Below are 25952 nucleotides of genomic sequence, written 5' to 3' on the forward strand. Positions count from 1 at the left end.
ATATTTGTACCAATTTTATGTTAAAATAGGATTAGTTGTTGATGAAAATCATGTGTGTAATGATAAGATTCAAAGAAATAATAAACTATCGAAACATATATTTTATTGACAATATAAAAGTGCCATAAAATATGAAATTTTGTGACAATAAAAATGTGTTGTGATAAAACATTTGTTAACATAAAATATTTTTCATGGTTCAAATATTCTTGACAATAAAATATCATGGTTAAGATATTTTTGATAAGAAAAAAATCATTAAATATTCTTTTTTGACATTTGATAACTATCATCAATACTCATAATACTATAGTAAATTTTGAGTCAATAGATAATCATGATAGTATGTCACAATAAACTTGACAATGAGAGTATCATTTGGTCAATAATTGTTTGCTGAAAATTATTTATTATGATTAAATATTTTTAATTATGATATTTTAAAAAAACTGCCATCGATGTTCATATATCTACGAAGAATAGCATGATAAAAAATAACTCACAATGTCATAAAATCACATATTTGTTGTAGTGAATACAACCTTTCTGATGCAAAAATTCTAGGAGTTGAGCTTTCCACATCCAGCCCCACACCCAAAAGCCTCTAAAATTGACCAATACTCCCTTGAAAGTTGTCACACCCAAGTTGATATTAAAGAACACCCCTTCCCAGTAGGCCATTTATTCAACTGCCCATCACTATTTTACACTGCTATGCTCAGTTTTGGTCTCTCGTTTTCTCTTCTTTTTATTATTATTATTATTTTTTTCACTTTATTCTTGACTTGAATTCATCCTTACTTAGCTAGCTAAGTGAAAAGGGTAGAAGAAGAAAGTGAAGATGGTGTAAATTCTAGTTTCCTATCTCATTCCAGCTCCCATCAATTAATTCCATGGCCCAACCGTCTTACACTTCTTATCAACAGCAATTAGAGGTTGTTGTTGAACACAACCTCATTTCTCCGCCGTCTTATACGGCCGACGATGCAAAATCGGAACTAACTTCCGCCGCCGACTTCTCGAATTGCACGCCACCCGCAATTAGCCCTACAATAGCCTCCCATTATGAACTGGATTCTGATCCCATGGAGAAAAATCGAGGTAAAATTTATGACTCTCGTTTAAATATTATGTCTAACTGATTTCATAACATTTCGAGGTTTTTAATTAGAACGGAAATTAACATTACTTACCATGTTTTAGTTATAAAGTTTTCCTTTTTCTTTTTTTCTTTTCTTTTTTTCTTTTCTTTTTTTTTTTTAAATCATACTTTGGTTGGTTATTGAGGTTTGAGATTTGTGTTAGATTAGTCCTTCGGTTTACAAATCAGAAAATTTTTATTTTAGTCTGTCACAACCAATTTCTTCTTAAATCTCATTCTGATTAAAAAAAAAACAAGGAAAAAAAAAAAAAGAAAAGGCAGTAAAGGGCAAACACATTGCTCGCTTTTTGCAGATTTAGTTGGAGGGACGAGATGGAGACGGCCGATGACAACGATAATCTTTGGACAAATTGTAAAAACCGCTACTTAATTATAATTATACTCTTAAACTTTTAATTATCAAAATTGAGCTTCCAATTTTATATAAGTGTTAAAATTTGACTTTAAAATTTACATCATTGTTAAAATTGTAACAATCGTATAAATTTGAGTCCTCAATTTTTATCATTTAGGGGTCCAAATTTCTATCACTATTGTAAGTTTGAGGATCCAATTTTAACACTTGTAAAAATTTTAAGATTTAATATTTATAATTGAAAGTTTGATAGTATAATTGCAATATATGAAACACAAACATAAATATATATATATATATATGAGATACATATATTATAGGATATAACAAATATGCAAATTTATAAAAAATCTAAAATACGGATACATTTAGGATTTTTTTTCCCTTCTATTTTTAAAGATATATGTAAAATTGAGAAAAGCATAATAAATGCAATCTATTAAAAAAATATAAATGTCAAATTAATTGACATTAATACAAAATACTGTACAAATTTAATACATTTTATGTTAATTGTTAATCTAGTTGAACATTCTTTTCAATTTAAATTAAATGAAACTTTTATTTCTAAGTTGAAAACTTAACCTTAATAGTATTAAATGTTACTTTAATATGGGACATGTGCATTAAAAAAATAGGCCTGTTTAAATGTTACTTTAATAATATTAAATGTCTATTGAGTCATATCAGTAGAGTTATTTCATTTTCCTTTTCATTATTAGGGTAAATACGAATTTATATCTTTAATTTTGAGAGTTGTATCAATTTAAATCTTAAATTAAAAATTATATCAATTTAAATCCTAAAATTTGAGGGTTGTATCAATTTAAACTCTGAATTATTGTATCAATTAAACCTTAAACTAATAATTATATCAATTTAAACCCTGAACTTTCATATGCGTAACAATTTAAATCCGAACTTTCATATGTGTATAAATTTAAACTCTAAGCTTTCGTAAACATATCAATTTAAACCTCTCGAACTTTCATAAGTGTATCCAAATAAAATATAATGAAAAGTTTAAGTTGATACAATTATGAAATTTTATAATTTAGATTGATACACTTATAATAATAAAATATTTAAATTGATATAATTATTAGTTTAGAATTTATAATGATATAATTCTCAAAGTTCAAGATTTAATGTAATACAATTATTAGTTTAAGATTTAATTTGATATAACACGCTCCTTATTATTATCTTCTATTCTCTGTCTTTAAATTGTCTTCATCTCCCTTTATCTCTCCAATTTCCTTTTTGCTTTTCTTGTCATTGCCGACGGGCACAATTGTTTGTTGACCTCCCGGAGGTCTTCTTTTCCGGCTAACACGCCGGCAATATTAAACACAATATCACAATACTTTTTGGCTTTCCATTATTTTAAGTGTTTAATTCACTGGTCGTTTTTTTCTTTTATTTTCTTTTATTTGAACTTAAAAAGAATCTATTAAATTTCTTATTTGGACTGCATTCGATAATTTTTGCAATTTACTCATATATTTTTAGTTTTAATTATTATAATCATTTTTACAATGCCACGACATTAAACTGTAACTTAAAAAGGAATATTTTTGCATCTCATAAAATTGTCCAATTATAATTCTAAAAATGAGCATTTTTTAAAATTAAAAACGAAGGTCTTATTTTATAAGATTTGGTTTTTATTTTTAGTTTTAAAAAAATTAAGTCTATAAATACCATTTTCACCTCTAAAACTTTTACTTTATTAGCTACTTCTTATCATTGTTTTCAAAAACTTAGCTAAGTTTTGAAAACTAAAAAAATTTATTTTTACAGTATTGTTTATGTTTTTTAAATTTGACTTACAATTTAACTTTTTTACGTAAGATAGGAGTCAACTATTATAAGAAATTTGGAAAAAAGATACTTAATTTTCAATAAAGAAAAAAGAAAAAATTAAACGATTACCAAACCAAGCTTATAATTGGTCCCTTTTGTTTAATAAAAAAAAAAACTTAACTGAAAATTGATTTCAAGTTCAAAAAAAGAAAAAAAGAAAAAGAAAAAAAGAAAAGGAAAGACGGTTATGTAATAAAATGATTTAAAATTGAGGCATTTTTAAATATAAAAAATATTTAAAAATAATTGTACTTTATAGTAAAAACTTCAAAAAGTAGTTTTAAACTTGAACTTTTTACTATAAAATTTAAATATTTTTTAGATATTTTTTATTTAGAAGCTTCACTAGTTTCATTTCACACATCATGTAACTAATTACTTCCTTTTTGTTTACTCAACTTTTTCATTAATTTTTAAAATATTTTCCATTAATGCTAGAATAATAGTACCATTAACCTTTTATAATGATTTCAAAACTATTTTTGCAATAAAAAATTGTGAGACCAAAATTGAAATCTATTAGCAATGGAATGTGTCAGTGTCACATCATTCCCAAATTCTAATTTTCATCGGAAATTCAAATAGATTTATACTTAATTTAGAACATTTGTGAAAGGTGAAAAGTAATGTTTTAACTTTTAAATTTCTACTCAAAGCTATGTTTCAAACAATATGATAATAAATGTTCAGTTGAGACAACAAGAGGACTTGTGTTGTACAAATCGGCACTGAAGGGTGATTGGAAAAGAGATGAATCAGTGCTAAATGAGTGGCCACATTATGTTCGTTGTGCAATAACAAGAAACAAAGAGACAGTTCTTCATGTTGCGGGTGGAGCCAAGCAGAGTGTGTTCGTGGAGGAGTTGGTGAATAGAATGACCCAAAAAGACATCTTTGCTTTGCTGCTACATCAAGAATCGTTAAAATTGCTAAGCTGATGGTGGAGAAAAACCCTATAAAAGCAGAGATGATTTCCTACCTCTTGTCTGTCACTGATCTAAGCCAGCTAACTGCCCACGAACGGATTGACCTTCTTATTGCCACTGTACATACCCATTTTCATGGTAAGTCCTTCCATTCATTCATCAACTCCCATGCCCTTATTTGATTTCAAATCTCTATTTAAATTCTTTCAAATATTCAAACCTCACCTAATTGTTTTAAATAGTAAAATTGTTGAATATATTTTTCAATATAACAAAATGACATGTCTATCGGATATAATCCGCTATAGACATCTATCGTTGATATTGATAGATGTCAATATCGCGGTCTATCGCATTCTATCACTAATAGATAGTGATATTTTGCTATATTTATAAATAAGTTTGACTCATTTTTTCTTTCTTTGAAAACAATTCAAACAAATGTATTTTTTTAACAACTTTTATAAAAAACTGTTTTGGTTACATTTTTCAAACAACATTTTTATACATTTTTTTTTGTCCTATAATCAAAATGCTTTCACTTAGGTCAATCTGTAATTCAAATTAAATGACTGACCGACGATTACATCACTAGTGGTCTCCTATAGTGGGCATGACGGTAGTCACTGGTGGTGTCATCAACTATCGCGGTGTGGCTAGTGGAGGTGGTGTTTGTTGAGGATCCCACATTGGAAAAATTAAGGGATCTCACAACTTTTATAAAATAGACAAGTTACTTCTCTCATTGTCAATTGATATTGAGATGTAACCTCATAATATTTGATATGGTATTAGAACCCATAAAACTCAAGTGGGTGGGTATTCGGTCGAACAACATTATTTATGGGTTATTATGTTTTTTTCTTTGGCAGATTTAAGCTTGTGGATTTTGAAACTATATCCTGAGTTAGCAATAATGAAAGATACCAAGAACAATAATGAAACTGCATTACATGTGTTGGCTAGAAAACCATCTGCAATGGATGGCACAAGGCAGCTGCACAATTGGAAAATGCGCATCAACTCTTGGAGTTTTTCCAAACTATTGATACCACCTAGAAAATTTATTGATGAAATATTTAATTTTATAATTGTGAACGGAGTCTTTATACAGCCTTCCAATTATAAAGATGTGATTAAAACATTGGCTCATCAATTAGTTGAATTCCTATGGAGGTATGTTGTATATGAGATGCTTGAGTTCATTAAACATCCCACAGGCTTGTTGAACGATGCTGCAAGGGCAGGTAATGTTGAGTTTTTGATTGTGCTCATTCGTGAATTCCCAGATATCGTATGGGGTGATGACAATGATGACGACAACGACAGTAAAAGTATATTTCATGTAGCTGTTGAAAATCAACTCGAGAATGTATTTAATCTCATAAAAGAGATTGGTAAGCTCAATGAATTCTCAACTAAATATAGAACTTTCAAGGGAAAATATAGCATCCTACATTTGGCTGGAAATCTAGCCGCTCCAAACCATCTCAATAGAGTTTCAGAAGCTGCTCTTCAAATGCAACGTGAAATGCTATGGTTTAAGGTATGTACTTGCTTAATTAAAGACCATTCCATTTTTTCTAACTTTTTCTTATATCTTTCTTGTGGGATAAATTAAATAAACTTTGTTCATGATTATTCTAGAATAAATTCAAGAATTATTAATACAAAGTTACTTACTTATCATCTACTTATTATCTACAAGTATTAGAATAGATGAATTGATCCCTAATTAAACTACAAGAGACATATTTGGTTTTAGGACTTAACTATGAAATCTAATTAGGGATTAGGAGACTTAAGCAACATATAATATATCGAGGATCATAATTTTGTATTTATATAGGAGATGTTTGGGACAAGAAGTAAAGTTAGTCATAGGTCTAGAGTTTAAAGAGTTAATAAGTGACAAATTTCATATTTTTAGTCATGGGTGCATATTTGATTTAAGAACTCCATGAGTCATACATAGAAATCTCACTCCTCCTCGTCCCTATTTTTCGGGCTAAAAATAGGCATAGAGTTTTTTACAATTTAGAAGGATCAATGAACTGGTTTCTAGGATCAATGAACTGGTTTCTACTCAACAAGCCACATCACTATATTGAATGTCAAGAACCCATATAATCAAGATCACTTAATAATGCCTAGTAAATAGCCCAAAATAGCAATGAGATCTACTCATCTCTATGCACTTGACACCAATCACACACTCATACACAAGTTCAAAAATATAATAGCAATGAGATCTACTCATCTCTATGCACTTGACACCAATCACACACTCATACACAAGTTCAAAAATATTTTTAAAAGGATGTAAGAAGAGTTTATCATGTGATAAAACTATATATAAGGGAACAATTAAGTGATACATGCAAAGATGAATATAGTCGAAAACGTATCGAAATATGTTTTGCTTCTCATTGATGATATTTGAAATTGGATGAAGGAAGTGGAGAAGATAGTTCTGCCTTCCCAAGTTGAAGTGAAATCCAATGATCCAGATCCATCTATACCCAAATTGACACCGCGACAATTATTCACCGAAAAGCACAGACATCTTCGTAAGGAGGGTGAGGAATGGATGAAAAATACAGCAAACTCTTGCATGCTCGTCGCAACTTTGATATCCACCGTAGTTTTTGCTGCAGCCTTCACAGTTCCTGGCGGCAATGATGATAATACAGGAAATCCTATTTTCCAGAACAAGTTTTGGTTTGCCATGTTTGTTGTATCAGATGCAATTGCCTTGTTTTCATCTTCAACTTCTATTCTAATGTTCTTGTCGATACTGACTTCGCGCTATGCAGAAGAAGATTTCTTGCACTCACTACCCTCCAAATTGCTGTTTGGACTCGCATCGCTCTTCATCTCCATTGTGTTCATGGCTGTAGCCTTTAGTGCTACCTTCTTTTTGCTATACCACAACGCTAATGTCTCCATTCCAACCATGGTTACTGCAATGGCCATTTTTCCCATTATTTGTTTTTGTGTACTTCAGTTTAAATTGTGGATTGATATTTTTCACAATACTTACTCCTCTAAATCTCTTTTTAACCCCAATAATCCACGCAAATTATTGTTCTAATCAATACTCATTGCCATCAGTTCATGTTATTATTGATCCCTCTGTTTTATCTTTTAATTCATCATTTTGGAATCGATTCAACCTAAGACATCAGTGGCGGATCCATCCAGAACTCTATTAATTCAGAGAGCTTGATACATTTGAAATACTAGTTTCTTCAATAAAGTTTATACGATGGGTTTTTATTTCTTGGGCTATATGTTTGAATCAGACTTGAAAGGAAAGAATGCATGCAGGTTAATATTACTACTAAGCTAAGCACGCTTAAACCACCATAATTTGAGAATTCACATACACAACTAGATTTAAACCAAGACTCGGATACCTATTATTAAGACAACAGACCTACAGGTTGGGTTGTATGTCCTAAAACTCGCTCATAAACAAATAATTGACCATTATTAGGAGCTAGAGTATTGAAAGGTTTGCTTCCAAGTTAAGCTTCCAAATATGAAGAGTTGTAACCCTTCAAAAATCAAAACCCTTCAAATAATTGACCATTATCAATTTATAACAATGTATTTATAATTATGGAGGTTCATGTAGGTAGTTGAAGAGTTTTTGTTGAACCTAGTCAATTAAGTGAAAGGTTGTGTCCTTTCAAGTTGTCTTTTCAATTAGTATAAATATATATGTAATTTTGTCATTTGAGAACAACACTTTGAATTTGAATGATATTTCATTAGAGTTTATTTTCTTAAACTTTATGCTTTTTCTTCTTATTCTTGTGTTTAGAATGCATGATTTAGTATTTTCAATCTAGTTTAATCAATTAGATTGTGGAAAATTCGAAATCGTGAAGTTAGGAACAAATTCTCCTTTCTTTTTTATCATCAATCAATCTTCCAAACCTAAATCCGTTTAGCTTTCTTGGGTTGCTTACTAAAGAGTTAATCGGGGTTATTTTTATTGCTATTGTGGGGGTTCACCTTGTTTAGAGTGGAGTTCTCAAACGTGATTGAGGTAGTTCCCTTTTATCATTTGGTATCAGAGTTTTGATTCTAAACAGATTATATTCTTACTTGTTTCTTTTCCATGACATCTTTATTTCTTTAATATCATCTATTTCCATATTTCTTGTGACTCTTCATCTTCTCATTTTTCTTGCTTCATACGTTATTTGTGCTTGCTCAAAAAAAAAAAAAAAAAAGGAGGAAGTGAAAAAAAAATAGCAAAAATAAAGTGACCTTTCAACTTCTTTTATTACCTTGATCTTATATTTGCTGGAAAAATTAGAAAAAAAAAATTTCTTTTGCATCTTTCCATAAGTTTTTTTAAAAGAAAAACTTCGAAATTTTGTGACCTTTCACATTCTAAGCTATATTGGAATTTCTCACATGATTCTCACAAGAATACTATCAGATTTGCTGTTGAGATACTAGGAGTCTTATGATATGTCTCATCGAAGAAGAAATTGTCATGTGATTTACGACAATGATGATAATTTTTGGAAGAATCTTAGAGAAAGTTTGACTGGGTTGCACCAATCCATTGATTACATATGCCAATTGAATAAAACATTGAAGTTGCAAAAGCTAGCAAGAAAGAATCATGCCGCACGAGCCATTAAAAATTAAGAAAATAGCCAATTGCCAAAATTTGATCAAACAATTCCAAATGATGGAGTTCATTCACAAGTCAAAAAGGAAGATTTCATCGATGATATTACTAAGATGAATGATGGTGATCATCAAATTTTGAGAGATGAATTAAAAGGTAAAGTAGTTATAGAAAGTATGGAGAAATGTGAAGTATGTGTTGTGAATCAGACCACAACAAATTCTCTAGAGTTTGGTGGCAGTGTGGAAAGTGAGACATTGGAGTCATAAGAAAAAGAAGAGAGTGTGATTAAGAGTGGTGGTGAAAGAAAATATTCATGTGAGAAAAATCATGGGAGTAGTTTTCCAACCAAAATTCTTTCCTATTATTTTCCTTGTGTTTTATATACTCCATTGAGGGCACAATGGGAGATGGCCAAGTTTGAAACTTTTCATCAAAGATGATTGAGGTGGAGTGCACTACAAAGAAATTTCACATCTGACTTTGGAGGAGGTGAGACTTTAAAACTTCTTTCAAAAGTTCGAGAAGATGATTACAAAGTTGCGTTACAAGGTCATCTAAGATTCGAGGACAAATCTTCTCGAAGAAGGGGAGAATGATAAACATATAATTGACAAAGCATGATATTAGGGCATCAACCCTAATAACCAGAATAAGACACCCAATCTTATTCGTATACTATAGATCATTTTGACTATCTACTCGAATCTGATCTACTTTTATGTCTCCACATAAAGTTCAAGTATTCATATAATAACCATGAATCTTAGTTTATTGGATATAGTCTTTACAAGTACAATTTACAAATTCAATAACAACTTTATTGAAGAAATTTTGAATAACATCTTCATTGATAATAGAAAATGTTAACTCTACAAACTACGAGTGATAAAAGGATCTACCTCAATCACGTTTGAGAACTCCCCTCTAAACAAGGTGAATCTCCACAACAGTAATAAGAATAACACTGATTAACTATTTAGTAAGCAACCCCAAGAAAGCTAAACAAATTTGGGCTTGAAAGGTTGATCGATGATAAAGAAGAAAGGATAACTTGTTCCTAACTTCAAGATTTCGAACTCTCCACAATCTAATTGATCAAACTATATTGAAAGTCCTAAATCATGCATTCTAAACACAAGAATACAAAGAAAAAAATATAAAGCTTAAGAGAGTAAACTCTAATGAAATAACATTCAAATTCAAAGTCTTGTTCTCAAATGACAAAAGTACATAGGTATATTTACTAATTGAAAAGACAACTTGAAAGGACACAATTTTTCACCTAATTGACTAGGTTCAACAAAAACTCTTCAACTACATATATGAATCTCCATAAATGTAAATTCACTGTTATAAATTGATATATTAAATATTAAATATGTGAATGAATCTGAATTTCCATATTCATTATGACTTTTAGTGGCTTTGATTCTTGAAGGGTTGCAGCTTTTCATATTTAGAAGTTTAACTTGGAATCAAACATTTTTATACTAGTAGACCATGGTTATTGGGGTTGATGCCCTAAGCCAACAACCACTGCTTCTATATCTAAACATCATGCTTTGTCATTTATTTCTTACCAACATTTTCAAAAACTAATTCGAAGTTTTAAAAAAATATATATCAAGAATTTGTTATTATTTTTTAAATTTGACTAAGAAATCAACTATTGTATTTAAAGATACCATTCATTGTAAGAAATTAAGAGGAAGTGAGCTTAATTTTCAAAAATTTTTAAAAAAAATACAAAATGGTTATCAAACAGTATCTTAGGTCTCGTTTGGTAACCATTTCGTTTTTAGTTTTTTATTTTTGAAAATTAAGCCTATTTTCTCCATATCTGGTACAATGATTTGCATCTTTATTAAATATAATGGTTGAGTTCTTAGCCAAATTTTAAAATCAAAAACAAGTTTTTAAAAGCTACTTTGTTTTTTTAGTTTTCAAATTTTGGTGGTTTTTTAAACTATGGGTAAAAAGTAGATATGAAATGAAGAAATTTGGGATAGAAGTAATGTCCATAGACTTAATTTTTTTTAAAAAAAACCACAAGGTACCAAATGGGCTTTAAAAATTCAATTAAAGTTTTGAATCTTTTAAAAAAATAATTTTTGTTTTTGAAATGTGATACTAAATATTTCTGATGAACTAGAGATGAAATAAAACAGAGGGATTTAATGAAATTTTTTTCCCTTTTGGGATGATCACTGTTCGCAACCAATTGCATTACACACAAAAATCATTCGAAACTTTGAAGAAATGTTCATTAACAATAAAGACAAGTCACGTATACTGATTCAGATTAATATTGTTGAGTGATGGAGAGACTTAATTTGATCATTTTGAAAAATTAATATAAAATAATGACCGTTTCAAAGAGAATTAAAGTCAATAATCACTATGCTTACATTTTAGAATTAAGTATCCAATTAAACTCCAAAATATGAAATTTAAACCTCACACACACATATATATGACTTTTTTTAATTCAATAATTGTAACAACTTTAGAATTAATGATAAGGGATGCCTTGAATTACAATCTAGATATTTAAATTGAACCAGTCCATTGAATTACAACTTCAGCTTTGGACCATCCAAGTTTCTGACTTTGTAAGTTGGACTTTGGCTGCATTTAAACCAAACGGCGAAATGCGGACATTAGACGGTGCTTCTTCATTGGGTATTTAAATATACTCTAATTGCTATCTAAATACTTGCAACTACTAAATGATGTAAAATGGTAAAATATATGTATTAAAACCCCAAAGGAGTAGATTGTAGATCAAACTCCGATTGTCCATCTCAATTACTATATTGAACTACGGTCGAGTATATCAACCCTCAACCGTATTTAATCCAACGTAATTTAGAAAGGTGAGTCCCATCTGATCACGTTTGAGGTTGTTTACCTAAATCTATAATGAAAATCAAAAGTGGATCTCACTATTTTTTTATTACATCAAATCATATATCCTGTTGATCTCGATATAGATGGTATTTTAATTACTATTACAAATCATGTGAGACCATATTTTTTTCCTTCACTTTAAACCATTTGTCCATTTCTTTTTTTCATTTTTTTGTTAGCTCTCCCTTTCCCCTCCTTCTCCCACTCTCTCACTTTCTCTCTCGCTTTTCCTTGATTTTTTCAAACAAACTCTCATTGTCCTTTCTCGACTCTCCCTTAAAAATAGCTTTTGATCTCACTTTTGTTCTTTCTCGCTCTCCATCTCACTCTTGTTCATGCTTGTTCTCGCTCTCGCTCATGCCTTACTTTCTATCTCCAATTCGAGTTCCAATTGATCTGTAGTTTCATTGATCAATTAATTTCTCACTCTTCATCCATTCTCATTTATATTCGATCTCGCTCTCGCTCATGCCTTTTCTCACTTTCGCTCCAGCTCTTACTCTTTTGCCAAAACCATACAAATTAGGTATTTCTCATCCTGGTTTAAGATTACATACTGAAATTGTTTTCTTAAAGAAAAGCCGAAAGAAATATATTATTTATTATGTATATTTTATATAATTACACATTTTGTTTATATATAAACATCTAAAATTTTAATTAGTAAATAAAATAAAAAGTAAAAGTGCAAACAAAAAGTGAACATGTAAAATTAATTAGAAATATAAAAGAGTATTCGGTTAATCATTCAAATTTTATTCACACTACATAGAAAAGTAAACACATCAATGAATTTCGGATTGTAATTTAATGTAACTCTTTCCCATTACATGTTGAAGAATAGCATATTTGATATTTGACATCGTTATTCATCTAATCTTTTATTTTTGTATTTTTTTTGTGAAAATATTTTTGAAATAGTATACTTTTATTTGTAATCCAAATTTGCCCACCATCTTATTCAAACTATTCAGCTTATTCACAATTTTTATCTTTCTCCCCAAGTTTCTCGGACTTTTTTAATTAGTTATTTATAGTTTAGAAAGGGAAACTGCACTGAATATTAAATTAAATATAAGATTTAGTAACCATAGCATTAATTTTTTAAGATTTGCAGACATAAAAAATTATTGAGGTAGTAAATTAGAAGATAATTAAGTGGGTTTAAACCTGAGGGCATTTAAGTTATTAAATTTGTCAAAAATTTTGAAAATATGTAAATCTTTCCCAACTTTAGAGTACCATTGTGAAACACAAGAGACAGATCAAAGTTGATGTCATCCAATTGGATTTCAATGGGCTTCAAATGATAGTGAGTATTTGACACTGATGGTCTTGGTTGAGAGCTGTTTTCTGAAGGAACCAGTGAAGATCATTGAGCAGAAGCGGGAATCGGACCCAAATCCCGATTTTTACCGAACATACAATTCTACATAATCATACAGCTGAATCATTATGCATTAAATTTAAGTTACTGCTAAAATGAAATTAAGAAGAGAGAAAAGGAAATAGAAATTACTAACCCTTGAAGATCTGATCTTCACGTATGATTCCTATCCCAAAATGGGCATGAACTTGAAACCCTAATTTGGACACCACCGATTAGAACCTCATGTATTCTCTATTGGGATGAAAATCACTAAAGTTTGTGGATTCTATGATTTTGGAAGAGAGAGATAGAGTTTGTGAGAGGAAGAGGAGAAGATCTGAGAACTTTTCTTAGGAAAAAAAACTTATGTATTCTTTCAGAGAAAAGAAGAAGGTGATCATCAACCACTCTGCACCCCCTCACTCTTTCACGTTGTAGAGAGAAAAGAGAGATAGTTACAACTCCCTCCTAAAAATATTTTTCAAAATTCAAATTAATTAAAAAATAATTTTAATAAAACATTAATATATATTTATATGATAACCATTTTATCATATAATATATTAAACTATATGTTATATCAAATATAACATATAACCTATAGTTTATTATTATATCAAGTACAATATAACCTATAGTTTTAATTCTCTCATTAATGCACGATATTTAATATAAATCCTATTTATACTAATTTAATTATATGAATCCAATTCACATAATTAATATTTGAATCATATTCAAATATTTATTTCCTCCCAAATAAACTTTATATAACAATGTATCAAATACATTATTGTAATTATATCATATATAATTGAATTGAATTAATTATATCACATATAGTTAATTCCCTTAGTTAATTTAAACAATTCAAGTTAATCCAAAAATGATTCTCATTTAATCCCTGTTGAGCTACCGAGGGAACCTCATGGACCTGTAGCTTGAAACTCCAAGGGTACTTGAATAATTAATTAAACTCTTTGTGAAGGATCCAGCTGCACTCTTAGCACTACAGATATATTTTTGTGTCCATCGGATATAACCAGTCAATAGTACGATAATCCTTCACAATTGCTTGTAAGTATAGCTAGGCTAAAATTATCGTTTTTATCTCTGTAATTACTTCTAACTTCTTAAGTACCACTGATCCCTTTAATGAACAATAAGTCATAGTCTAACTATAACCAAATATCTCTTCGACCAGGAGAAGGTGTGGCGCCACATTGTTCAAGCCATAAAATCAGCCCTTAAGAGAGCAATTTATCTACTTTCCTCGACGTTGGGGAATGAGTGAATTTCGTCTTATGTAGCTATGTTCCTAGCTCCCCAATCAGACGAATCTTCAAAATGGTAGACTTGTTGAGTCAGCGATATGACCACTCTCACCCATACAAATCAAATAATTGTCTTCATAGGCAGGAGTTCACAGTTCAATCAAGATTCAGGTTATGTCACCTATGGTCATCCTAGTGAAATGTATGTCTTTATTATGAACGGTATTATATAATGAGACTAGTCATTTCGTGATTTGATCTTATACGAATTCCTTTGTATAGGATACTCTCGCTCACATATCTCCATATGAATAATCAAGATCATATCATTTGTAGCACTTTATAATAATTGTAACATCTACAAAGTGGGTCGTACTCGTAGTATCACCAAGATAGGGTATACATGAAGGAGCCCATGAAAGGTCCTTGAACGAAAATAAATCGTCCCAATTTCTCAATTTTCATAGAATAGAATTTTACAGAGAAAAAACAAGAAATAGGCATTTAATTCTAAATATTCAGCATGCTAAAAAATGAAACAGAAGAAGAAGGGTTTTGGAATCCTTACCTTTGAAGATATTTTTCAATTGAATTTCCTCGAACGATAGGATCACTATCACGAAAGTTACCTCGGTATTCTTTGGGAGAGAACCCAGGATTTTGTGAGCTCTGGCTATTTTGGTGAGAGAATTAGATAAGAGAAAGAAGAGAAGGAAGAGAATGAAGAAAACTCATAACGTTTTTATGTTTCTCTTGTGTTCTGTAACTATGCCGTGTAAAAAAAAAGAAAAAAAATGAGAATCAGATCTAAAACCTCAACCCCACTCACATGTATTTGAGAGAAAAGAGGGAAGAAGTTACAACTCTCTCCCAAAATTGATTTTTAAAAAATTATTTGTAATAAATCAATTAATATATATATTCATATAATTACTACTTTATTATATGATATATATATTAAACTATATAACACATATCAAATGTAACATATAATCTATAGTTTCTATATTGTATCAAATCAAATATAACTTATAGTTTCAATTGTCTCTCACCAATGGCTTTTAATATAAATCACATTTATATTAAATTTAATTCTATGAATCCAAATTTAATCCAAATTTATATAATTAATATTCGAATCATATTCATATATTTATTTCCTCTCAAATATACTTTATATTAAAATGTATCAAATACATTATAGTAGTTATATCATATATAATTAAAATTAAATTAATTATATCATATATAATTAACTTCCTCAATTAATTTGAACAATTCAAATTAATCCAAAAATTGATTCTCATTTATTTCCGTTGAGCTACCGAAGGGACTTCATAGACTTGTAGTTTGAAGCTCCAACGATACATAAATAACTAATTAAACTCTTTTAATTAAAATATTCACCATCCGTTAACTAACGGGCAGTCCACTAAAGACCGTCTGCTACACTCTTTGCACTACAGATATATTTCTATGTTCATTGGATATAGGCAATCAACAGTACGATGACCCTTTACAAATTGCTCGTAAGTACAATTGGGCTAAAAATTACCATTTTGCCCATGTAGTTACATCTGACTTCTTAAGTACCACTGATCCCTCTAATGAACAATAAATCATAATCCAACCATGACCAAACCCCTCTCAGGCCAATAGAGGGTGTGGCGCCACATTATTCAAGCCCTAGAATTAGCCCTTAAGGGAGCAATTTATCTACTTACCCTGACATTGGGGAAGGAGTGAATTTCTTCTTGTGTAGTTGTGTTCTTAGCTCCCCAATCAAATCAATCCCCCAAAATGGTAGGCTTATTGAGTCGGCAATCTAACCACTCTCACCCATACAAATCAAAGGGCCACCTTCATAGGTAGAAGTTTACAACTCTCTCAAGATTCAGGTAATGTTACATATGGCCATCCTTGTGAAATGTAAGTCTCAATTATGAACGACGTTATATAATAAGACTAGACATTTTGTGGTTCGGTCTTATACAAACTCTTTTGTATAGAATTACCCCTGCTCACATGTTTTCACATGAATGATCAGGATTAGATCATTTGTATCACTTTGCAACAATTGTAACATCTATAAAGCGAGTTGTACTCGTAGTGTCACTAGGATAAGGTATCCAACCTTATACATCTACTACAGATCATTTAGGCTATCACTTAAACATGGTCCACCTGTATGTCTCTACATACATGTTTAAGTTACTACATAGTCTAGGATGTTAGTTTATTGGTTTGTGGTCAATGCAACTAAAGATGAAATAAAACATCACATATTTTATTATATAAATAAAATGTTTGTACATTATTCAATTACAAACTATATGACCCTACAAGATATAGGGCATCAACCTCAACAATCCAACCTTATCCATCTACTACAGATTCTTTAGGTTATCACTTAAACATGATCCACATGTTTGTCTCTACATACATGTTTAAGCTACCGATGATAACCTTGGATGTTAGTTTATTTGTTTGTGGGTTTAATGCTACTAAATGTCAAATAAAATATCTCATATTTTATTAAATAAATAAAATGTTTGTACAATACAATTACAAACTATAAGATCCTACAAGATTTGGGGCACCAACCCTAACATTTTCGACATGGGTGATCTCTAGTTTGTAGAGCGTTTTCAACTGCATGGGTCTCTAGTGTGGAGGAATTTTGTCTGGTAGTTGGGTTTCATTTCCGAGGCATTTTCTAGCACGTGGTTCTGATTTTGGAGTTCGATTTTTCTAGTTTTCATTCATTAGGTATGGATTGGCAATTAGCAATCATTGATTTCTTCTTCATTCTTCTTCGTCTTTTTCGTTTCGTATGATCATTTTTGTTTTGGTACTTTCATAAATCGTATTATGAAATCATGAAGTATTTTCATAAATTGTAGATTGTGGAAGAAGAAATCGTGTTGATTTTGTTGGATTCAAACGAAGAACAGTATTAAGATCTGAGATACATTTTCCATGAGTTTTATTGCCATTAACACATATTTTACTATTTTCAATGGTAGGATTTTTTGTTAAATTTTTTTGCTTCGACTCTTTAATTCTAGCCCGTTACAAAAGATTTTGAAAATTTGATTACTTTCTGAATGAATGTAACATAAACTAAATAATTTGTTGAACCTTCTAATATAATGATATAGTAGAATTTCATATAGAAATCAGAAAGCAATCAAAAGACAATCAGATGACAATATTAAAAACTACTAATTATGTGATAAGAAATAGAAGTAATCGGATGTCAATCAAATGACAATATCGAAAACAACTCAATGTGAGATAAAAAAAAAATAAAATGTAATAAGATGACAATCAAAAGGAAATCAAATGACAATATCAGAAACTACTGATTAATTTAAAAAAAAGTAAAAGGTAACATAAATGGTGAAGTGTGTAAAAATAAAAGAGAATAAGAACTAATACTCAAGTAATCGAAAGTGAAATAAAACCCAATTAATAATCAGTTTAATCGATAATTAGTATCAGATAGTAATCAAACAACAATTAGATAGAAATTTGTATCATCAAAACCGTATAGCAATCAATATCAAATAAATATAAGATAACAATCACATAACAATAAAATTTCATAAGGTCAATGAAGACATTTTTTACTTTTTCAGTTTTAATGTCCCATCTAAATTGGGCTCTGGTTTTACTATATTGTTAAATTTTATATTGTATGGATATGAACTTAATTTTTATAACTTATTTTGACATGTTCACGAACTTTGGGGCTAAGAAAAGAAAAGGTTCCTTGAACAAGAAAAAAAAATGATGATGATGATAATAATAACAACTTTGCGATTCCTTTATTATTTACTAATTTGGAGTTATGAACACAAAATAGCATCGCAACACTTGAAATAAACGGGAATTAAAAGTAGAAGCATGTTCCCATATTCGTAACTTCAAAATGAAACGACGTCATTTCATCGAACAGCTAGCTCAACTCCAATCCCCCTCAAAAAAGGAAAAAGAAAAAGAAAAAGAAAAGAAAAGAAAAATGAAGAATATGGTTTCAATTAAACTCCCTTTCCAAAGCGTATTGAAGCCAATACAAAGAGTGTTGCATCAAGTCAGGGCTTAATCTGAACATCAAAACACAAAACTCCATTTGATTCAAAGCACCATCGCCATCCAAATCGCCTTCCCTCATCATACTAAGAAGCTCCTCCTCGGCCATGTCTCGCACACCCAACAGCCAAGAGTTTGTTCTAAGGCTCTCCAACGTGATCAACCCTTTCTCTTTGTCCATCAGCACTTCAAACCCATTACACAGCTCCTTTATCAGCCCTTCTCCCCCCAGTTTCTCTGCCATTACCGGAAGCAGGTCCTGGAAATTAGAACCAACCTTTCTCGCCATTTAATTATTTTTAAACAATTGATACGAGAATTTTGTTGAATTATTGTGTAAATTTTGGGTGGAGAGGAAACGGAATTTATAAGGTGAAAAGGATTGGAAAGGGAAGAAAAGACGGAGAAATTGGAGAGATGCGATCTCTTCAGCATATGACAGCGCAGCATCTCACGTTGCCTCAACTGGACTGCTATTCTATTGCCAATTGCGTCTCGCCTTCCTAGAACCTTTGATAAGGCTATTCTCGTCATTTTCTTACTATAAACATTTTTTGACTTTGCTTAACCCATGCCGCATGAATGAGTTCCTTACTATTTTTTGGGTTAAAACAATATTTTCACATCTCTATCTTTTAAGACCATTCTTTACAATAAAAGCTTCCTCACGTGATATATTATGATCCGACTACTCAACTACATATAAATCATAGTTTAATAATCAATATATACGTTGTGTTTAAAAATGTTAGAAATCTCAATTCTATACAAATGTCCATGATCAATATTTGTACAACATCTTCAAAAACTTAAATAAAATTAAAACTACAAATATTAACACTTTTAGATATGTTAAACTGTTCAACCACGCTCATTTATATTACAGTCATCATTTACATTTATTTTTTTTTTATTTTTATATCATTAATTTCTTAAGAAAATTACATTCTTACTTATTACATTTTAGATCTAATTTTTATTTTATATCTAACTTTCAAGATATTATACTTTTAGTCTTTAAATTTTGAATTTTATTTCAATTTAGATCGAGATTTCAAAATAATACTATTTTACAATTGAGGTATGAATTTTATATGATTTTTTTATTCTTAGATTTCAAGATTTATACTTTTACCACAGTTTTTTCACTCAATACTCCCTTTCAGTTTTGGCATCAATGTCTATTAATTAATTTAAAACAGTTATAAAGTGAAAATCTAAAAGTAATTCTAATAGTTATGTAAAATAGTGAACTTAATTAATTATGAATCTTTTAGTTATTTTACCTTAATTAATAAATATTAACACTAAATATTAAAGTTGAGTATTTTTGAAAATCAAGTGTAAATTTTGAAAAGTCTAAGAATCAAATTAAAACAAAACTCAAATTTTAAAGTTGAAATTGTGACATTTTGAAATATAGACTAAGTTAAAATTAAAATAAAAAATTAGGTACTAAAATTGTCATAATTTGAAACGTATGATAAAAGTAGATGATCTTCTTTAAATTTTTTTTATGATAAGAGAAATGAGTTATTTTTAAAAATAGAAAAATAAAATAAAATATATACGAAATATAGCAAAATTTTAAAACTATTAATGATAGACGCTAATAGAGACTGATAAAAAATGCCAAACTATTTACAGAAATAGTAAAAAAAAAAAAAAAAAAGATTGATGACTTCTATCAGCATCTATCAGTAATAGACTTATATCAGATTTTATCATGGATAGATATTGATAGATTTCTATTAGCCTCTATCAACGTCTATTAAAGAAGATTAAAATTTTACAATTTTATGTAAATAGTTTTCCTTATTATTCTAATTTAAAAAATCCACTTTTAACTTTATTGTGGAAAGCTAATTTGAGTAGGATGAAAAAGATTGAATATTTAAATTAAAAATTAATTTAGAAAAACTGAAAAGTGTGGTTTTCCGAAATGTCGGTGTGGTCCATGGATAACTGTATTTTGGTTCACAAAGTTGAAAAGAGAAAAACCATTTATTGTTATTATTATTATTAATATCACCATCACAGCCTCTTTTAAGGTGTCCACATTAAACCCGGAGAAAATTTTATGAATTGCTGACCTAACAACAACTATGCCTAAGAAGCATAATTTAAGGACTCTTTTACTTTAATCATGTTTTAATAAATAAAAAAGGCAAAATTTACTAATTAACATTACCATTTCAGAAATTGCGAAGATCGTTCCTTAATTATGATTAAACAAAATTCAGATTCGTTAATATTGATTTAAAATGGCAGGGATTTAATAAATTGAAAAAATGCAATGAACAACATCTCACGGGACAAACAAATCATGGAAATTCGTTGTCGGAAACAAAAGAAAAATGGTATTAATGAATAAGATTGCAATTATATTTTAATTTAATTGTGTTCAGTGACGTGGGAACATGAGTTAATTGAATGGATTATTATTAAGTATTGTGTTGCCACATTGTCCGACTTCGTGTGATTTCATATTGCTGGAACTGGAAGGCTGGTTTTGGTGCTGTCTGGAGATGACACGTGTCAAATATCTTTTTGGATAAGCACATTGCAAATAGAAACAAGTGAGAGAAGAAAAATAAAAGAGGCTATGTAGAGTTCACATGTTTTTTAAAACAAGAAAAATTTTAAAGTGAACGCTCTTTATAAAACAATTTCTTTTTCTCTCTACCATTTTCATTCTATAAAAACACCCATAAAAACTGCTCCTGTGGTTTACTTTTGACATATCTACAATTATTTTCTTCTAACATTTTAATATTTCATATAAAATATGGGTCAAAATACCTTTTGAAACATTTACAAAGTGTATTTTCAACAAAAAAAAATAAATAAATAAATGACTTTTTTGAAAAAAGTTTTTTTCTTTAATCCAATCAATCCAAACATGTCGAACAATTGAAATATGGTGGATTTAATTGTGTAGATTAAATTCATTAAATTTCAAATTAACAAATTTAATATGCATAAAGGTTAAATTTGTAGTTTCTTCGATATGAATGAGTTATATTTGATTTTTGTCAAGTAACAACTCAATTAAGTTAAATTTGACAATTGTTTCAATTTTTGTATTTATTTGATTCTATTTCGTATTTTGGAGAGTTGCTAAGTTGTTAGCCTATGAATAACAACTTAGTTCTTCACTTGTAGAATAATATTCCAAATTGAAGAGATTCCTTCTTTCTTTTTTATGTTTTTGAGTTGCGTTGAGCACGAGCGTTCAAGAACTCTGCCAGATCTGAGTAGTTCGAGGTTGCAGTTCTGAGTTAGTGATTGTAGTCTGTTTGCAGCTCGTGCAAAGCGAATAGTTGTATTCAGGACAACGCTTATCAAAAGCGTGTCTCGACTACGTTTTGGAGTCTCCAAAGGTTTTGAGGTTATTTCAAGTTTTTTATATCTAAGTCTTGTCACATCACCTGACTTTCGTTTGAGTTTGAATATTATACATTGAATGGATTGTTTTTAGTAATTGAGATGTAATCAGTTTGCTAGTATATTCGGTTCTACATATACCATTTCCCTCCAACATATTTTAAATTGATTTTAAAAGAATTAGTTGGTAGGTGAATTTTGTTAAGATGATTGAGAGAAATCAGTCCCGAAAATGCTATAAAACTCATTTTGTTAAGATATTGTTAGTTAGAAACTTTGCGATTCATGAAATCAAATTATCTTGTTTTATTTAGATTCATAATCAAAAGATGACTGACATAGACGACTGTCATTAAAGGTTTGCTTTGTTATGAATATCTTCATCGAGATAGATGGAGTCCGATAGTTTAGAGACGATAGAAGGCCTACAAATAAAGATAGAGGCTGGAGGTTGGAGACCAAGGGAGACAATGTGGAAGAACCCAATACAGAGTCAGAGTGAGATCTGGGGAAAGTTTTATGTGTGTTTTAAGAATCATTTATTGGTGACTTTTGAAACATTCATATTGCTTTTTCATGACGGCAGAGTACCAAATAAAGACTTATTCTCACTGCGTTAAATGTCCATGCATTTTCCTCTGCCAACGATTTCTACAATTTGCTTCTTCTAGTCATATTTCATTTTCTGCTGCTATAAATAGAAATAATTAATGCAATTAATTTAGTTAAAATTTGAAATTTGTGTCTCATTGAACTTTGAACTAATAAAAGTATCCAATACATCTCTAAATTTCCAATTTTATATGTAATACATTATTGAACTTTCATGACCTTTTTAAAAATAATTGATCTATTAAATATAAATTTGAATAATATATCTAAAGGAATCCTAATCTTTTCATTTTGTGTCTAATAGATCCGTTGATTTTTAAAAAATCAATGTCTAGAGTTAAATTTTTAATTTTGAAAATTAAAAGGACCAAATAAGTACAAATATTTATATTTATATTTTAACGTATAGAAGACTTTTTCATTAAACCACCAACCATACACCCTTATTACTTTTCAATACTGATCAAAATGCACCCGTAATTAAAATATTTTATAAATAAATCGTAGTTTTTGTTGATGTCAAAATTTGACAGCTAAATTATCTTGAACTTAGATCATTTGTATTTTGAAGGAGGAAGATCATCTGCAAGTTGTCAGAAAACTATATACCGACGTGGTGTAGGCCACACATATTCTGATGCTTCAGCCAGGAAATGATCTAGAGATTCACCTAGAATACGATTTTTGGTGGAGAATTCATTTACTTTGTCTGACTTCTTATTGTTGGGTTGTGTCCTAAACTTGTGGTGTAGATGTATAAACAAATTATTGATGACTAATAAAATAATTTTTTGTTTTATTATGTTGCATAATTAAATCTAATAAACAAAATCCAAGGTTATTTTATGAGACCTAAATGGTATGTAATTGACATGCAGTGAATTCCATTCAAGTAATAACCTAAATAGTCTATAGTAAATGAATAAGGTTGTGTCTCTTATCCTGGTAACATATGAATACGGTCCACTTTGTGAACATTACAAATGATGTAATCAAGTTGTTCATGTAGAGACATGTGAGTGGGGGTATCCCATACAATGAGTTTGTATAAGACTGTATCACGAAATAATTAGTCTCTCTTTCTAACACCTAACTGAAAAGATTAATATTTCACAAGATGATCAAATGTAACTCAATCTCAATCCTTAGTAAGTTATGAAATTCTTTTTGTGAGGGCTCATCAGATCTATCATCTTGTAGACTTGATCGACTGAGGATTTGGGAATGTAACTTCACAAGATAGAATTCGTTCCTTCTCGATTAGAGTAAATAGATGAGTAGTTCTCTTAAGTGTTGACTATAGATCTTTAACAATGGAGCCCCACCCTCTCACTGACCCGGGAACTTAGTTTATGGTTGGACCATAAACAAATTGCTCATTACAAGATCATTGGTATTTAATGATAAAGATGTAATTACAGGGGTAAAATGGACAATTGATCCAACTATAATTACAAACAATTCGTGAAAGACCAACTTATGTGTAATGGTTATATCTATGGATACAACCTGTTCTACAATGCATAAGAGTACAACTATGAATCTATAGTGGTTTGTCCCATAGTTAATGAATGCCGATTAATTTAATTGAAAAGTTTAATTAATTAATCTCAGATCAATGAAGCTTATAATCTATACGTCTATAAGATTCTCTGCTAATTCACGATGTATTAATAAGTACCAAAAGTTTTGAAAGAATAATTTGAATTGTTTAAATTAATTTAGGGAAACATATATTAATTGTATATGATATAATTAATATAAAGTATAATATATATCAATACATTATAATATACAGTCAACTATAAATATAATTTATAATTAAAAACTATATATTATGGGAGAATTAATATATGTTAATTTGATTCAAATACTTGATTAATATAAATAGGTTTATTAAAACTATAGGTTCAAGAGTTTATATAAATGAAATTCATATTAAAACTATAAGTTACAAGGAAAATGTACATTTGGATATGATTCAAATGCTTAATTAAATATTAGGTATTTAATTTAAATTCAATTTAATTAATTCACTTTGATTTAATTTAATTGATAACTTAGGGGAGTGGGCGAAAGAGGGAAGGGGAAGTTATTCCCACTCTATCTTTAATAACAAAGAAGGGCTCTACATTTTGTTGCTCTCTTGCAAGTTTTTACTCACATCCTCTCTCATTCTCAGAATCATCCAACATAAAAAGGTTATTTGAAAAAAGTTCCTCCCAAAACCCTTTCTCGTTCACAAAATAAAAGGCTTCCACAAACTGGTTCTTATCAAGAGAATAGCCGATAAGACCCGTTGAAGGCGTCATTGTACGTGGAAGAAGAATTTGCTTCCATGTTCGAAAAGGAGAAGATTTGAAGTAGTTTTAGGAAAGTCATCGGAGGTAGTTCTCCTCAAACTCTAGTTTGTGCTTAGCCTAGAGTTTTATACAACATGTTCAATATGTTGGTTTAATTATGTGTTGTTTCATCTTCTAAAATAAAAAATAGAAGCGATAAACCATTTTTGTTGTAGGATTCAATCCCGTCACTTCCTTACTTATATGGTTGGTGGCCGAATCCTTCTTCCTTTGGAGTTTTCCCTAGTTCTCCAGATATTATCTTTTCCTTTTAGGAGGACATTACGCAAAAAAGGCTTGATCCGATGAACTTAGCCTTAGCCGAGCTGGCTGAACTAGCTTTGGACCAAGTCAGTAAAGGGAAGCATGTGAACATATTCGTCTCTAATGTTATTTTTACAAAACTATAAAATACAAAGTGATGAAAACAACAGGATAAACAACAGAGAACCTAAGCATGCTTCTATTGAGTTGACACAGAGAGGACATGGATATGTTACTAACCTTGAAGAACCGTGTTCACTTCCACTCCTGTGAAATCACGAATTGTGAAGAAAAAAAAACTCCTCTTAAACCAGAACACCGAAATCAGTAACCTAAGAACAGTATAGTGAGGACACCACCACAATCTTCCAGGTTATTCTCAAGGTGAGAATATTAAATAGTTGTGGCCTTCTGTGTGTTAATTTTTGTGAAGGGAGCTTTAGTTTTTATGGAGAGAAAAAAGCAGAGAAGATGGAGATCAATGAAGATTGAAATGAGAGGGAGGGTAATCTTTCAAAACCATTTTTTTTCATGCTAAAATAAAATCATCCTCTGCCCCATTATGTGTATAAAAGAGATGGGGAAATAGCTTCCCACTTAATAAAATAACTCCCTAGGAGTTAATTTTAAACTCAAAACTCAAAATTATTTATTTAATTATATTACATTAATATAATTAAATGTAACCATATTTTATATCCCATATAATATATAACCTATAGTTTATTATTAC

At 29.8% G+C, this 25952-nt stretch overlaps 2 pseudogenes across 2 annotated transcripts; one reads left to right on the forward strand and one right to left on the reverse strand.

Annotated features, from left to right (window-relative positions):
* Window positions 1-701: 701 nt before the first annotated feature.
* Window positions 702-7437, forward strand: LOC120089001 (uncharacterized; annotated as a pseudogene). The gene is made up of 4 exons (XR_016523958.1): window positions 702-1101; window positions 4074-4447; window positions 5599-5855; window positions 6765-7437. The product of XR_016523958.1 is annotated as an uncharacterized LOC120089001 (transcript).
* A 10884-nt stretch (window positions 7438-18321) lies between these two features.
* On the reverse strand, window positions 18322-19069 carry LOC120089002 (calcium-binding protein KRP1 pseudogene; annotated as a pseudogene). Its single transcript, XR_016523685.1, has one exon. The product of XR_016523685.1 is annotated as a calcium-binding protein KRP1 pseudogene (transcript).
* Window positions 19070-25952: the final 6883 nt, after the last annotated feature.

This window comes from Benincasa hispida, chromosome 10, assembly GCF_027475165.1.
Source record: "Benincasa hispida cultivar pf3 chromosome 10, pf3_genome.v1.1, whole genome shotgun sequence".
NCBI classification, from domain to species: domain Eukaryota; kingdom Viridiplantae; phylum Streptophyta; class Magnoliopsida; order Cucurbitales; family Cucurbitaceae; genus Benincasa; species Benincasa hispida.